The 15850-nt window shown below is 35.4% G+C and overlaps 1 protein-coding gene across 10 annotated transcripts in view; it reads left to right on the top strand.

Moving 5' to 3' along the window:
• The window catches only part of br (broad), a 110918-nt gene that overhangs the window by 61388 nt on the left and 33680 nt on the right, over nucleotides 1–15850 (top strand). For 4 of the 10 annotated variants that reach the window (XR_010370060.1, XM_053754095.2, XM_053754097.2 and 1 more), the window contains exon 1: nucleotides 2769–2921. The exons of 1 other annotated variant lie outside the window; for it this stretch is intronic. The gene's annotated coding sequence lies outside the window, so the exon portion shown is untranslated. Of the gene's footprint in view, nucleotides 1–471; nucleotides 1002–2767; nucleotides 2922–15850 lie in introns of those variants that run through there. 5 more of the 10 variants (XM_053754089.2, XM_053754096.2, XM_053754098.2 and 2 more) reach the window with 3 other exon arrangements.

Below are 15850 nucleotides of genomic sequence, written 5' to 3' on the forward strand. Positions count from 1 at the left end.
AGATTCAAAAATTGAACCGTTCATTTAGACAGAAAAAGAAATAAATTATCTTTATAGTTCATTATTTATCCGATTATAATGTAGCATACACATAAATCTAGGATTGAAGCTTGACGTGTTCGATTTTCAAGTTGTTAAAAAGGAAAAAGTTTTGTTTCTCGAAGACGGTGCATGCGTGATAGTGTTTGTAGCGGGCATAGTGCAGGTGAAGCGTCGGGATGCAGTAGTGGTGCGGCTTCCGCGAACCGCGCTTCGCGGCGCCGCGCCGCCGAGTGAGCGCGCGATTTAAAAACTATACGAGCGAACCCGCGCAGTGGGCCCGTAATACCACCCCCCGCGTAATGATTTTTTGGCGATGAATTTATATTCGCGCGCGAGCGGTGCCACTTTTTCGACCCCCCACGACCCCCACCCTCCGCTCATTAACGCAACCCAGATATGCAATTCTGATCTTTGACGAGGAGGCTGTAGTGGCGCCGGGCGCCTCGACGGGAGAGGTGCCCCGTTTTGTTTTTTCCCGCCCGGCTTCATTATTGATGGCATCGGTACGGTAATGCGGAAGCATGTGTGAACGTTTCATTACAAAAGGTGGACGTAGCTCGTGTTAATATTGCAGACCGACTGGCCGACCGGACCCGAGTGGACGTTTGCAAAAAAAAACATAATTAAAAATAAAATATAATCCGCAATTAAATTTGAATTTGGAAGTCGGGTTCGGGAATTTTTGGTTGACGCGCGGCAACTATCGGCGTGCGGAAAGTTAGTACGAAGTTGGAGCGAAGTTTCTCACGTGCGTGTGTGGACTGGCCGGCCGAGCGGTCGCGTGACGCGTTGACGGACTTTCGTTCACAAACTTTTCGATATTCGAATTTTTTTCGTCGATTTTCTTTCCCGCGCCCATTCGTTTTGTTACCGCATTTTTCACCTCATAGTGACTTTGTTGAAGTTTTGTTGAATGTTCTTGTTGACTTTTTCTAAGTGAAGTTCGTGTTGTTGCTGAGGTAAGTACATATTAAAAACATTAAATTTTTTCAGGACTTCGTTGGAGATTGCAAACATCAACTATTTTTAGTATTGACAAATATTATTCCTTAACATAATAATAATGCTTTTTATTGTCAAAAAGTTTTAGAAAACTTTTTTTCTTTCACACGGAATAAAACTATTCAAAAAAAATTCCGGAAGCTGGTCCAAAATTTAACCCGTTAAGTAAAATAATATTTATCAAGACTGAAATTTGCATAAAAATGCTTTTGACGGACGCTATCTTAAATAAGAGTGGATTTTTATTTTCGCTATTGGACAATGGTGTTCCCTTGGAAGTTGGTCTATTATGATGTTAATGTGCTGGACCTGCAGACGAGCCCGGGGCCGGGGGCTAGCTAGCGTGCAGCGGAGCCCGGACCTCGCTATTAGAAAATTTTGCATAAATAATGATTTAGATGTAATAAATAATTGTTAGCTGCATCGACCGTTGACCCGAGCGTTGTTAAGAATTTATAATTGGGACTTTTGTTGAGTTTGAGATATTTTTAAGATGGCAATTTGTTTTTTATTTATATATTAAATTTGTTAAAGTCACTAAGGGTGCTATAAATCTATGTTTGTATAGTAGTAGTAGCAATATAATTTATGTACGACTAACTAGTTGACTAACTAGGTTTTTCTGTTCAGACAAGTTGGAGATATCGATTTTATAAACAAAAAGAATATTTTGTTACCAAAAAGAAATATTATGTAAAAATAATAAGTTAAAATAAAAGTCCCTTTGTCAACTGGAATACAGAATAACTAAATTATACAAATCAAATAATTTATGTAAATATAATAAGTATATGAATTAAAAAAAAACGAAAATAACGAAAAAGTGAAGCTATAGTAATTAGATTTATTCAAATTTAGTTAAAACATTAACATAGTACCTGACACTTATCATATAATCACAAGTTTTAAAAATAAATTAAAATAAAACTCGTTCTAAATTTGAAAGCGATGATCGCACATTGTCTATTTTGAGGGGCTACGAGGGAACATACGTCATTTTGCGCGTCGGTTGCAAGCTCAGCGTGCGGCTTCATGCGAGCTGCAAGTTTGCAGACACCCCTAACTGTTACTGGCCAGTTACATTGTCTGAGATTTCGTTTAAAAAGTATTCTCCATAGATACGACCTCTTTGCTAATTTTGATAACGAATTTGGTAGGAGCCTGTTTTGGCCAATGTAATAAGATAAATTCGACATCAAAGATATTTGAAAATAAATAAGAAATATTACTACATTTTGGAATGTTGATAAAAAGAATTCAACATTTGCAAAGAAGAATACAATATTAATTGCATCCTATTCAATTATTCTATTTACTTAATTGCTAAATTAATAACATCGTGCGCTAAAGCCAATTCAACATTTCATGAAATTACATAAATAAACAAATTATATTAGCGAAAAGAATGCAAATCACTAGAAATAAGATCATTGACACTGATAAGGTTATCAGCTAGACGAGTCCTCATAATAGGATTTACGGCATCGATTCCGCCGCCAGACTAGAAAAAAGTAAAAAGAGACTCATTCCGTCGTCTTTCTAATCGCGGCCCCACGCACGCGCGAGTTTTTAATTGCATCCCACCCCCCTCCCCGGAAAAAAGGGCCCGAGTACACGATGGATTAGCATACAGCCTCAACGCGAGAAGCGACGCACCCCTTCAGTTTTTGCGTTTCCTCCCGCCATATTTTCGCGGCATATTTTTTGGGGGGGCGCTGTATTGCGTGCGCGCCGTCAGTCGGCCGCTGCCGGCGCGATGGTGTGCATTCCGCGATTCGCACACGCACATAAACAAACACGCGCGCGAAATTAAAAAAAAAAGTGAACTCAAATTTAGTGCTGACTGTGTCTGTGAGGATTTAAAAAACAAAAAATTGGTGAGTTCCTTTTTTGAATTTACGCTATCGCGCAAAATTCGGCGATACGACTGGGAGCAAGGTCGAGCGTTGACGATAAAATTATTTGCACAAAAAAATGTGTTAGACTGATTCGGATAACCTCAATTTGGCACAATGTGTCGTTGTATAGTTTTCTTATTACTTTTTTAATACAATAAGTTAGTTATTAAACTAATATGTAGCTACCGTATCGTCCGGGAGGACTTAGCAACTTTGTAATGTCGAAGATTTGTTTTGAGTATTTAATTTTTCAGTTGAAATCTTATTTATCACGACATTCTTTTTGCTATCTCTATGCTAACGCGGGCTATCGCAAAATGCATACTTAGATTACAGCTATTCGATTTAGCAAATGTTTTATATATCTAAATTCAAAATAAACTTACATTACTTATAATTAGGCACCAAGACAACGATAAAGCGTAACAGTTATATGGAAAGTGTACGTATGTTTATTTGTATACTTATAAAGTTAAGGTTTTTAAATTAATGATTTACTTGAAACATACAGTACAAAACTTAGTTCGCTACAGTTTACCGAGAAATGAAAATGTATTCTTTGTCATATTTTTTAATGAAAAATAGGTACTTGATAAATGGAATCATTCAAAAATATAAAAAAGGGGATTCACCGATGGCTAATTAAAATATTAATTTAGGCTCGTAAATTTTTAATTTACTAATAGGTATCTTTTGTCCTCGTCTTTGTCTCAAGTTTAAATCTGCACTAAAAGTAGCCTAAGTAGATATAAGATGTTAAATTAGATACTAGCGGCTGGTCCCGGCTTCGCTTTGGTATATATAAATCATATATGCCTCAGGAATGACAATATATATACAGGTGAAAACCGTACAAAAAATCGACTGGTAGTGAGTTTAACATGTTCATACAGACAGGCAGACGGTTGTGTAGTGAATAAATTAGCCTAACACTAGCGGTTCGTTCCGGCTTCGCTCTGGTATAAATTATACATCTAAACCTTCCTAGAGAATCACACTGTCTATTAGTGAAAACCTCATGAAAATCCACGCAGTAGTATTCGAGTTAGCGCGATTGCGCGACATGAGTGAAGATTAAAATTAGAAATTGGCCGAAATTTCAAGATCTTTAATACTATGAAAAATTATTTATTTCTTTGTTTATTATTAATACACTGGTAAAACACGTTAAAAGTAACGGTCACTTGATACCAATTACCCGCCGTATTCGTAAATATACTGTATCAAAGTCGGTAAAACCATATCATTCATTGAAGGTTCATAAAAAAAGTTTATCTCATAATATACGTGTATTTTCAATTGTTATATTAGGGAATTCGGGATTAAAAATACGCCATGTGTTATTACAGGTTATAGTCTAGCCGTGTACCAAATTTCATAACAATCTGCCTAGTAGAAGTTGCGTGAAAGACTAACAAACATACACACATACATCCTCACAAACTTTGGCATTTATAATACTAATAAGATAGGATGTAACATAATATACCTTTTATCAACACTTCGGTACATTCAGTGCAGATATAATCATACATAAAATAGTTATATTTATTTTGGCAAACATAAATTAATCACCGCAAACATCGCGCCGTGTGGTTCCGCCTTAGAATAAGACCACTCTATATCCTCAGGTCGATGTCATACGTAGGAATAAGAGATAAAAAGCCTTGACAGTTGATAAACAACAAGAGCATTTCGAAAGAGGCACGTCAGTGCGGTCGGACGTAAAATTGTAGCTGAATTCTTAAAATTATAAGATTCATTTATGCGGCTTCAATGCAGCCGGAAGCGAATGAGGAGGAGATAAAACACTAAACAAAATACTTTATTTTTTGTAAAAAAGACTTTAAAAAACGTCCGTGTGCAGTAATCAGATGGGGAGTTCCCTCGTCGGAAGACGATCTTGGATACACCATTAAGTCGTGACTATTAAAATAAAGCTTTGCCAACGGAAATAAAGTCGCATGTAAAGATTTAAACTCCCAATAGCATAGTTAGAAATAATATTAATAGAAAGCTCCAAGCTTTAGGAACTATTAGATACAAACGAGCACAATGATTCTCCCGTCTGAGCTGTCTTCCGGTCTCACTTAGCCGTTGCGCGTCGGAGCCCAGAGCACAGAGCTCATATATTTGGGGGGGTTGAATGAAATCATAAAAAAAACGCGGTACTTAATTTTATAGACGGCCCCTGAAGTAAACAGGACAGAAGCGCTTGTAAACGCTTTAATCCACATCAAGTGCCTCATTGCCTTATCTTGTCCCATCATCTGTCGGCGCAAAATGTCTGTTTTTTGCCATATTTGGATCCATCCCCAGCACCCTCACATCCTCCCGGACACAATCCATCCATCACTTCCTAGACCTTCCTCGTCCTCTATATCCGTGTTCCTTCCTACTTAAAGCTTTCCTCAGTAAATGATTCTCTTCTCTCCTCATCACGTGTCCAAACCAACCGAGTCTATTACCTCTAATTTTATCAATGATATGCACAACTTTCAAACTTCCTCCGATATAAATATTCCTTACCCGGTCCATTCTTGTAACCCTGCACATCCAGCGTAACATTCGCATTTCGGTAGAGTGAAATCTCTTTTCGTTCCTGTACTGACGAGTAATAACTTAATAAAATTTTTTTTCGACCCCGGTTTCGGCTGCGTTTATTCCGCTCAAAATTTATAAATAAATAAATATATATTAGGACAAATCCCACAGATTGAGCTAGCCTCAAAGTAAGTTCGAGACTTGTGTTATGGGATACTAACTCAACGATACTATATTTTATAACAAATACATATATATAGATAAACATCCAAGACCCGGGTCAATCAGAAAAAGATTATTTTCCATCATGACCCTACCGGGGAACAAGAACTTTACCACTGCGCCACCGAGGTCGTCGAAAATCATTGTAAATATCTCGGGTTCTAAGCATCGTATCGTGTTGACACCTATACCAGATTTTAATTTAGACTATTCGCTATACAGTTTTGAAAACCGCATCAAATCCAATTCATTAGTTGATGCGCATTGCGCGAACAAACATACGTACAGACAGACGGACAAAAATTCGAAAAAAACATGTGTCTTCTATTAGTACTGTAAAGACCATAGATAAAATAAATATAATTATTTTCTTCAACATCTTGTATATACCAACATAACCAGCTTACAATTTTATTATATGTAGATAGATATATTTAATGTACTATACAAACATATGTATATAATATATGTACTAGAGGCAAACAACGAGTTGTTCATTAGATAAATGAACTAGTTTTTATATCAGGCAAAAGAAACGTATTTTATCAGTTTTATCGGTAAGACCAAAGTAAATACACATACATAAAAACAGTGTTATGTAATACATAACTCCTTTATTAATTATAGCATGGATATCGTTTTATTTTATTCTCTTGCTTTCGGGCGTTCGGGGATGTGAAGCAATGTAGCCCGCGCCCAGTGTACAAAATTATTAAGATTCGGCTGAGATTTTTCAACCGGCCGCCTTTCTGACGCCAACCCTCTATGGGAATACTTTTGTTGCCTATCAGATGCCTTTGCGTCCTTAAGTCGCCTCGTATGAATATTTCATCGTCTCCTAGTTTCGCGGATGTCGTACGAGGCGACTAAGGGGGCTGACCTTTAAGCTAATGACAGGCAACAAAAGTATTGCCAAAGAGGGTTGAAAGGCGGCCGGTTGTAAAATCACAGCCGAATATTCAAATTTCAAACATTGGTTTTTTGAGAAGTACGAAGTTTGTATGAAAGATCTATAGACATATGATTTAAAAGTTGATGTAAAAAGTAAGTGTGAAGTATTCACACCAGAAAAAAACTATTTCCGTGCGAAATAGACGCGGAAGAAGCCGCGGGCAAAAGCCAGTTTATAATCATCGCCGTCAGTCGTAACAAAATTAACTGCTCGATTGTGTGGTTAAGCTAATAATGCTTTGTTAAATTCGCTCTTATTTCAGTTGATTAAATTAGCAGTTTCAGAAATAGTAGGATTTTCGGTTAGAATTTAAACTTTCCTAAATTACCTTTCACATATTTATGTAAAGTCAACATAAAATAAATTAATATTCATTGCAAATTCGCCCCTAATACAGCGGCATAGAGATCTAAATAGGATAACTTGACTGGCTGTCGTTTGTGCGTTATTCTTTATTAATATAATGAATTTCAAATGTTTTAATACGAGATTTTCAAATTTTAAATGCTTACTCGATTTGTGTGTGATTTGGTGACTTAAATACATTAAACAATGGTTTTTTATTAAACATTTAAATATCACAAACTTGCCAGCGACATCGCCCGCGTAACGTTGTGTCTTCGTCCGCTCCTTACTTATTGTCAATTTTTCGAATTCTGAGCCACGGATCGCGATGAAACCTATACCAGATTTTAAGTTAGACGATCCGCTATACAACTGTGAAAAACCGCATCAAATTCCATCTAGTAATTTTTACGTTATGCGCGAACAAACAGGCAGACAGACAAAAATTCTAAAAATGAAACTGTTTTTGTGGTTAATCCCTGACCCCAAGTTACAATCGTCAATCTGTTAAAAAGTCTAACTATACTTATGTTATACAATCCGCTTGAGTTTCGATGGTATTTTCGTTGCATATAAACAATCATTCGCGCACGTAAATTTTACTTTAAATAATCCCAAAAGCAAGAATTAGAATAGAATAATAATTATTTATTTCTAGAAAAGAATTTCATGCATTATGAAATAACAAATGATCCCACACTAGGCGAGGCCTGGGTCGTGGGCTACGATTTGTACCCGAATCGTTACATTTAACAAACTAGGCGAGGGCTGTGTCATGGGCATCGAGTACAAATCGCTACATTTAACAAAGATAAAGTGCGACAAAATGGAAGAAAATATCGAAATCAATTCATTATAGCAAAATAGAAAGCAATCAATACAATTTAATTTATCGACATCAACAACAGCTCATAAATATTTTTCTTTAATATCTCTACACGTACAGTTTTAGTTATTGATTGTTAACTTGTTACGTGCAAAAGTTCATATTTCATTTAAAAAAAAATTATTCAAAATCAATCAGCAATTTTCGTAGACCGGCCGTAGCAAGTTCTACGAGACTGTCATAGAAATGGTGCGTATTCTATTTTGTCGTAGACGGTTCGTAGCGCGTTCTACGAACAGCCATTCTCACATAACACTTGTGCGAATCTAACTGTCTTAGTTTAAACTAAACGAAATATGAACTGTTGTTATGAGTAAGCCAGATTGAGACTAAGATGACAAAAATATTTATATTTCATTATAGGAAACATGTCATTTAATTTTTTTTTTTTAATGTATTTTATTAAACACTGACCGACCTGCGACGCCTTCGCTTCGATTAAACCACAATGAAAAAGTAACCTATGTTACTATTCCTGAAGGTTTCGTCTATATCTGTGCTAAAGTTCATCAAAATTGGTGTAGTCGTCGTTCATTCATTGCAAATAAAAACACAAAAAATATATTTAATATTTATTTTAACTATTATTATTAAAATAGATTAGTATCGATAGTATGGAAGTATGGACATATTTTTAGTAGCATTTGCCTCACATAGGGGATACTTTTAATCTCGAATGGACGCGGGACGAAGCCAGTTGTGAAGTAAACATACCTAACCTTGATCTTGCCTCATCCTCGACTCACAGACTTCATTGGACTGTTTTCCTGTCCGGTCTGAGCTTGGTCTGCGATCTTTTAAAATTGTATTACGTGCTTGTAATTATTTAGAAAGAGTTTTCATTTCCTTATATATACTACTTGACTATATATACGTCCTTTTTCCTATATCTGTCTCGTATCCTAATAAATAAATATATATTAGGATAAATCACACAGATTGAGCTCCTTCTATTATATAACATTCGATCACTTTTAGAACCACACGTACGTCGAAACTACATACAATTTCTGCGTCATTCTACGTTGATTGCCGTCGGACGTCAAAACGACGGAGCGCAACTGAGCAATGGGACATGGCTCTAGAATCGGTCGAATGTTTAAGACGTAAACCGAATAAAATGTAAAATGTTGTACTTCAGTTATATTACTGATAAAAAATGGTCAATAAATTTATATTTAAAAAATGGTAAGCCCTTCTGGCATGATAGGGACCAATTAAATTCAATTTTTTCTCAGCAGTAGTCATCGAAATGTTAGTAGTTTGTAGCTTTGGTAATTATCATATAATTTAGAACATGACGTGAAAAAGTGCCTGTAGAGGCCTAATGTCTGAATAAGTGATTTTATTTGATTTGATTTTTATTACATTATAACAAAAATTTAAAATTAATTCACTATTTTCAAAGGATAACATAAATCAAACGATTTACCGAAATTCCCACCGCAGCGGAGTCTAGATCAAAAGCTAGTTACGACAGTTACCGCCTGTTATATAAAGGATATCATCGCCTAAGGTATATTTTTTATCAGCGCGAGGCATTGAACCTAGATAACGCGAACCTGAGGACGCAACATATAGGGATATTTTATTTCTAGTTCCGATATTTTTATAGCCTGTCAGGCAGGCCTTTGCCCAGCTGTCCCACTGCTGGGGAAAAGGTTGACTTTAGATATTATAACAGGAAATGTCGAAATGTTTCAGGATAATGAAATTAGATAAGAAACCAAAAATATAAAATATATTACATGGAATAAAAATATATTAAAACTAAATCCTCATCCGTTTTACTGGCTTGTTTCTATACTCTTTATTGTACAAATAAAACACATACAAAGAAAACAGTAAAAATAAAAAGACATATAATTATGGAAACAATTTAGAGCAAAAAATTTGTCATTGGAAAACAATTGAAAAAAATGTGTAATAATTTCAATATTTTTTTGGATACCTTCCTTACTTACAAAACTTAAAAGAGAGTTCTTGCAGCATTCTTACGGAAACCTAATTTATTTTTCCCTCAACGGCTCATTTTGATGAGATACAAACTACCAAATAAACCGAATCTTATTTTCCGACGAAAAATGTCTATATCAACATACGTCTTTTTACACACATGGGTGAGATCATGTAAATCTCCGTATTTCCGTTTTTGTTACTAGCGTATACCGATTTTTGCGGCATTCTATTCATGTCTTCAAATCTCCAATAGTCTATTGTATCTATAAAGTTTTCTAACTAAATTCACAGCTGTTAAGGCTCTTGTCTTTCTCGTTCTTATCAAGTATGTTATGGGTATTATATGTGCGTGTGGTCAGAGGGCCCACTTCTTGATATTCTATGAAATTATGCTACGAATGTGACACTACGTGTGACCTAGTTTTTAAGAATATTTTCTTTATATGTATGTTAGTCTGTAAGGTATTTATAATATGGGTCACTGGCATTTGTATTAGGTATTTTTATACTGTACTTTTGTTATTACCTGAAATAAAATTATTTATTATTATTATCATATTATTATGCTTGAGATTTAGTGAACATTCCAAAAGAACTGTGAAAGTTGAATTAGATTTATCGCAAAATCAGTTTTCATTAATTCTATTATTGCTACAATTTGTGGTGAAAGAAATAGATACAAACACACTTTCACATATTAAAATTTATGGGACTAATAGAGGTCAAAACTGTAGGATGTGTAAATAGTTTCTTTACATCGTCACCGTCATTGTTTACTTCGTAATTGTCTTCTTTGCTTGAGTGCTGTTTTATTTCGTCAGATTAAAATATTCTGTTCCAGGTCGGTAGTTTCATTATTATTTTTTTATATAATTCTTGTCTGTCTGTATATTTGTTCGCGTATCACGCAAAAACCACTGGATGGAGTTTGATGCTGTTTTCATACTTGTATATGGTATTAAAATAAAGTCTGGTATAGGTTTCATCTCGATACGTTGCTTAGAAGCTGCATTCGAATATTGACAATAATAAGTTATGTGTAAAACTCGGGCGTAGCCGCGAGCTAAAGCCAGTTTACAATATATGAATATCTTTTGTTGTATGTCTACATCATCAGCCGTTTTAACGGCCCTTGGCCCTTGGGGCTATGGCCTTCCTGATGGAGGGATAAGGAGTACGGGCCATAACCTACCACGCGGGGCAATTGCTATTTGGTGGTGAGTTGTATCGACTGCACATACAACCGGAACCAACGGCTTAACGTGCGTTTAGATGCACGGTGGAGCTCAAAATAATATTTTTGGTCACCCATCCAATGACCGACCATAGTAAAAGTGACTTAACCGCCAGTATCACAGGCCAAAAGCTATAAAATAGAATTAGTTAAATTATGACTAAACTATATTCGATGTCTCTGAATTAGAGTCACAGCAATGCTAGCTCGCTGGACAGTTAAATAATTTTCCTGTAATTCAATGTTAAAATATAAAACAATAGGTACAGTCGTCAGCAAAATAGACTCGTTGCTATACATTTTTAGATAAAAGCATTTGATTTACTATAAATAGTAGATTTTGTTTACTGAAGTGTGTGATTAAAGTGTGATCGCGCACAAAAGGCGTGGCTTCGAATCTCAAACGCGACCCGGGATGTACAGTCATATGCATTAATATGTATCATCAGATTTTATTCCGATGTTACAAAGCATAATATTAAATGCAGTTGTACACGTCCCAATGCACGTGAGAGTTTATAGGCTGATTTAAAAAAATATTGCCATATTAATATAAATATAATAGAATAAAAATTCCATATTCTTTTTTTTTCTTTTTTTTTCTTTTTCTTCATACAAGAGAAATAAGTTTAAGTGCACTAAGAGTTCTTAAAGTTATGTTATTCAAGTCAAGATTATTTGTTAGTACCTACACAGCAAAAATATGTATTAGGTATAAAAAACGCAGTAGACACTTGTGTGCATGTTTGCACATTCTTATCGCTCGAACTAGACGGCGTTGACTCAACAGCAACAGGATACTCATAGTCCAAAAACAAATCATAAAGTTTGTTTTAAAAACACTACATTTATTGTCAACTAAATTTTAAAATAGACATTTGTTTACCAACTAAATTTGGAGTTCTACAATAACGGCGTGAAAAAATTTTTATTCAGGGCCGGTAACACGCGCATGACACCTCTGGTGTTGTTGGCTGCGGTGACCACTTTCCATCAGGTGGGCCGTATACCTGTTTGCTTGCTCAGTGCGACCTGGGTCTGCAATTGGTCTCATTTCGGAATATTTCTTACCCTATGTTTATCTATCTATATATTAATTTGTGTAAATCTTGCGTAAACAGAAACAGTTAATGACATAAATTATTATATGAAAATATATATAAATGTATAAACAATAAAATTCAAAAGATAGGAAGATGATAACGACTTCTCACAATGACCACCGAGGTTTTATCGAAACGCTGACACAGACATACTAAACGGCCGGATCTAGGAAACTGTCACAAGATCTAACTATCTGTGCGGGCAGAACGCCTAGTTTATCAGAGCTGACTGCATCATATTACTTCGACAAAGCCATGCATATCTATTATTATATAACTGCCGAGAATAAATAAATATATTAGGACAAATCACACAGATTGAGCTAGCCCCAAAGTAAGTTCGAGACTTGTGTTATGGGATACTAACTCAACGATACTATATTTTATAACAAATACATATATAGATAAACATCCAAGACCCGGGTCAATCAGAAAAATATTATTTTCCATCATGAACAAGAACAAGAACTTTACCACTGCGCCACCGAAGTCGTGAGAGTATAGAGTGTTTACACTATAGTGGTTGTGATTCAAAAAATATCTGTGTCACTAGTGTGACACAGATATCTGTCGCACTAGTGTGCGACAGAGTCAGCCTAGTACCCTAATGATTTTATGACCCACTAGATGTCGCCCGGGGCTTCGCTTCCGTGGGAATTTTGAGATAAAATATAGCTTATAGCAATCTTGGATAATGTACCTTTCTAATGGTAAAAGAATTTTTGAAATCGATTCGATAGTTTCGAAGATTATCCGTCTCAAACATACAAACTCACAAACGCTTACCTCTTTATAATAATAGTATAGCTACAGATATTCCCAAGGAGTATCGACTTTAGATTTAAAATCACAACCGAAAATATACCAACCAAAAAGAAAAAATTACAACAGCCGAATATTCAAAGGCCGGGATTTGTGGCGTAACAGCCTTGAATGAGAAAGAGAGGATGCATATTCGTCCAAACTAAACGTGTTAACAAAATTTCAGCTCTGCAGCATTTTTGCTTCAAAATTGAGTTGCAAGAAACCGAGAGACATAGTTACATTGCAAGTTAAATTAAAACCTTGTAAAAAAATTACGATTTGTCGTAACTAAGCAAATATTATGTGAAAAAAAAATAGCCTAAGACAATATATGTACAAAATATATTTCTCGAAATAATTATCGGATGTCCTACATTTCATTCTTCAATAGTAAATATATATTTTCAGATTCTGAGTAGAACATAGCAAACTTGTTACACGGTGTCCTAACTGGGCGTTCGAGCGCTGTACGACACTGAGCGTGTATGAGAGACAAATTGGAAAAATACTGGGCGTTAGACCATCTCCAAAGGCAAAACATATTTAAGGTCATGAATGGTTTAGGTTTTTAAAAAAATATACAATCTTTAGACTGCGTTTTTATTGAAAAATATACATACTTTAAAAAATAATATTTCAGCACGTACCTAACAATGGATTTATTTTATTTTAATTTGTAGCATAATTTAAAAAGACATATTTCTGCAACAGTTATCACCGGATTTAAACAATTTGACATTGTTACAGTTTCGAAGCTATTTCAATTTTAAGTACCGAAACGTTTGAAATTGACACATCGCGGTGCGTCGCGCTGCCTTGTCGTGTTTGTCGCTAGGTTAGGACACGGTTAATTAGAACTACGAGTCTGCAAACGTTTCTTGCAGCTCGGAATCAATGGCAACACAGTTTTAGGAATCCTGTAAAGCGCAACTGTCAGCGATTTTTCGGTGATTCATATTTTCTGAGACGAAGCTCGGTGGGAGGTTTTTCGTTTGCAGTTTTGTGTTATTGTCTGAATATTATTTCAAAATTCTCATCTCTTGATGAATTAGCCTGAATACAGGGTCGATTTTAGATAACAGTCTGATCATTGTTCAATACTTGGAATGCGAGAAAAACATAGCGATATTAAAAAGAAAATTGCTTTCCACACAGACTCAATTTATCATTTTACTATTCGATTTCAAGTAGAAATATTCCCGCCGCGTGGATCGAAAGGTCCCAGGTTCGAATCCTACTCGTGCCACATGAGTTTGTATACCAATCTGACTATTATTCATCGACCGCCACTTGCTTCCGATGAAGGAAAACATCGTAAGGAAACCTGCACACTGGTTGATTATTAACTTGTGTGTGAAATGGAGAAGGCAATGGCAAACCACTCCTTTAACCAAGAAAGTTGTTGCGTGTGTTTCATACCACGTAACGACCACGACCCTCAGCCATTAGGAAATACGACTATGTACACAAATTTTCCTAAAACATTATGAGTTATTTTTACTGTACATAAATTGTTGGTGATTAAAAAAATCTTCAATCTGTTCGAAGTAAACACCAACTTCCCGTGACACACCAACTAATGTTTAATTTATCGATGTTATTCCACCCGACACCTAGATATGTATTGTTTTGATATTTTGTCCGTCCGTCCGGACGAGTCAGATTTTATTCGCCGCATGCGCGTCGCTGTTTTTAACCCGACGACGCAAAAAGATGGGTGTTATAAGTTCAACGTGTCTGTCTGTGTATCTGTCTGTTCCAGCGTATCTCCCAAACGGATGAACCGATTTTTGTTTAATTTTTTTTTGTGTCGTAGATAATTTTATCCCGAATTCTGAGCCATGTTTCATAAGAATCTGTTCGGCCGTTCAAAAGTTGTAGCGAAATGAATATTGAAACCTGGAATAACAATGGGTACTTTTTATCCTCAAATTCGTACGGAAGCGAAGTCCTGGGGCGCAGCTAGTTCATTAATATATGCTTCCAACACTAATAGAATAAATACAATTACAGTTTTGTCTTTCTCCCTTTTTATGCGACACCAGATATTTGAAGTAATCTAATTGATTAACACACAGAGTAAATACATCAATACATAATAATAATTATTATTAATTAATGATTATAAGTAATATCACTTTTTCTTACGGGGTAGACAGAGCCAACAGGTGCAACTCTAGCAAGCTTATTAGTGGAATAACTAGGTAAGAAATTTCGAGATACATTTCTATTGGAAAGAAACACGGTCGTTTAAAATATAAGTTAAAAATAAATGGAACTAAATCATTATTGCTTCGAAATAGTAGTTTCTTAGACGGTCGCATAAAAAAAGCTATGATATTCCTTATCATTGCCGTCCCACATAGTTAAAAATAAAAATACACACAGTTAAATGTACGCTGACCTCGAACCCGATCTAGCCTAGATTGTACAGTTGCTAGCGAAACCTAATCTAGCTTAATTCGGCATTCGTTATCTGTGACATTTCGCTCGCAATCTCTTGCAATGATAACGGTCGGCCCTGTTTAGGGATGGGAAACAATTATATCGATAAATTTCTCCGGTATCATTTTCACGGATTGAAATTATCGACGAGCTTTTTCACATGACTTTATACAAGTTATTGTTAACCGCATGTTTGATTTTCTTCTATAGGACGATGATAGAAGTAAAGTCGCAATGATTTTGAGTAAATTGATATGCTGTTAGCTACAATAAGTATGATAGATTTCGACCGATAGATTCACTTTTTTATTGTTTTTAATAATGCACTAATGAGTATAATCTGATTAAAATGTGATTCCATACATTATAGACGTCTCCAAAATATTCAATTTATTGATTTGTATTATAACTGTA

The sequence above is a fragment of the Plodia interpunctella genome, chromosome 13, assembly GCF_027563975.2.
Source record: "Plodia interpunctella isolate USDA-ARS_2022_Savannah chromosome 13, ilPloInte3.2, whole genome shotgun sequence".
NCBI classification, from domain to species: domain Eukaryota; kingdom Metazoa; phylum Arthropoda; class Insecta; order Lepidoptera; family Pyralidae; genus Plodia; species Plodia interpunctella.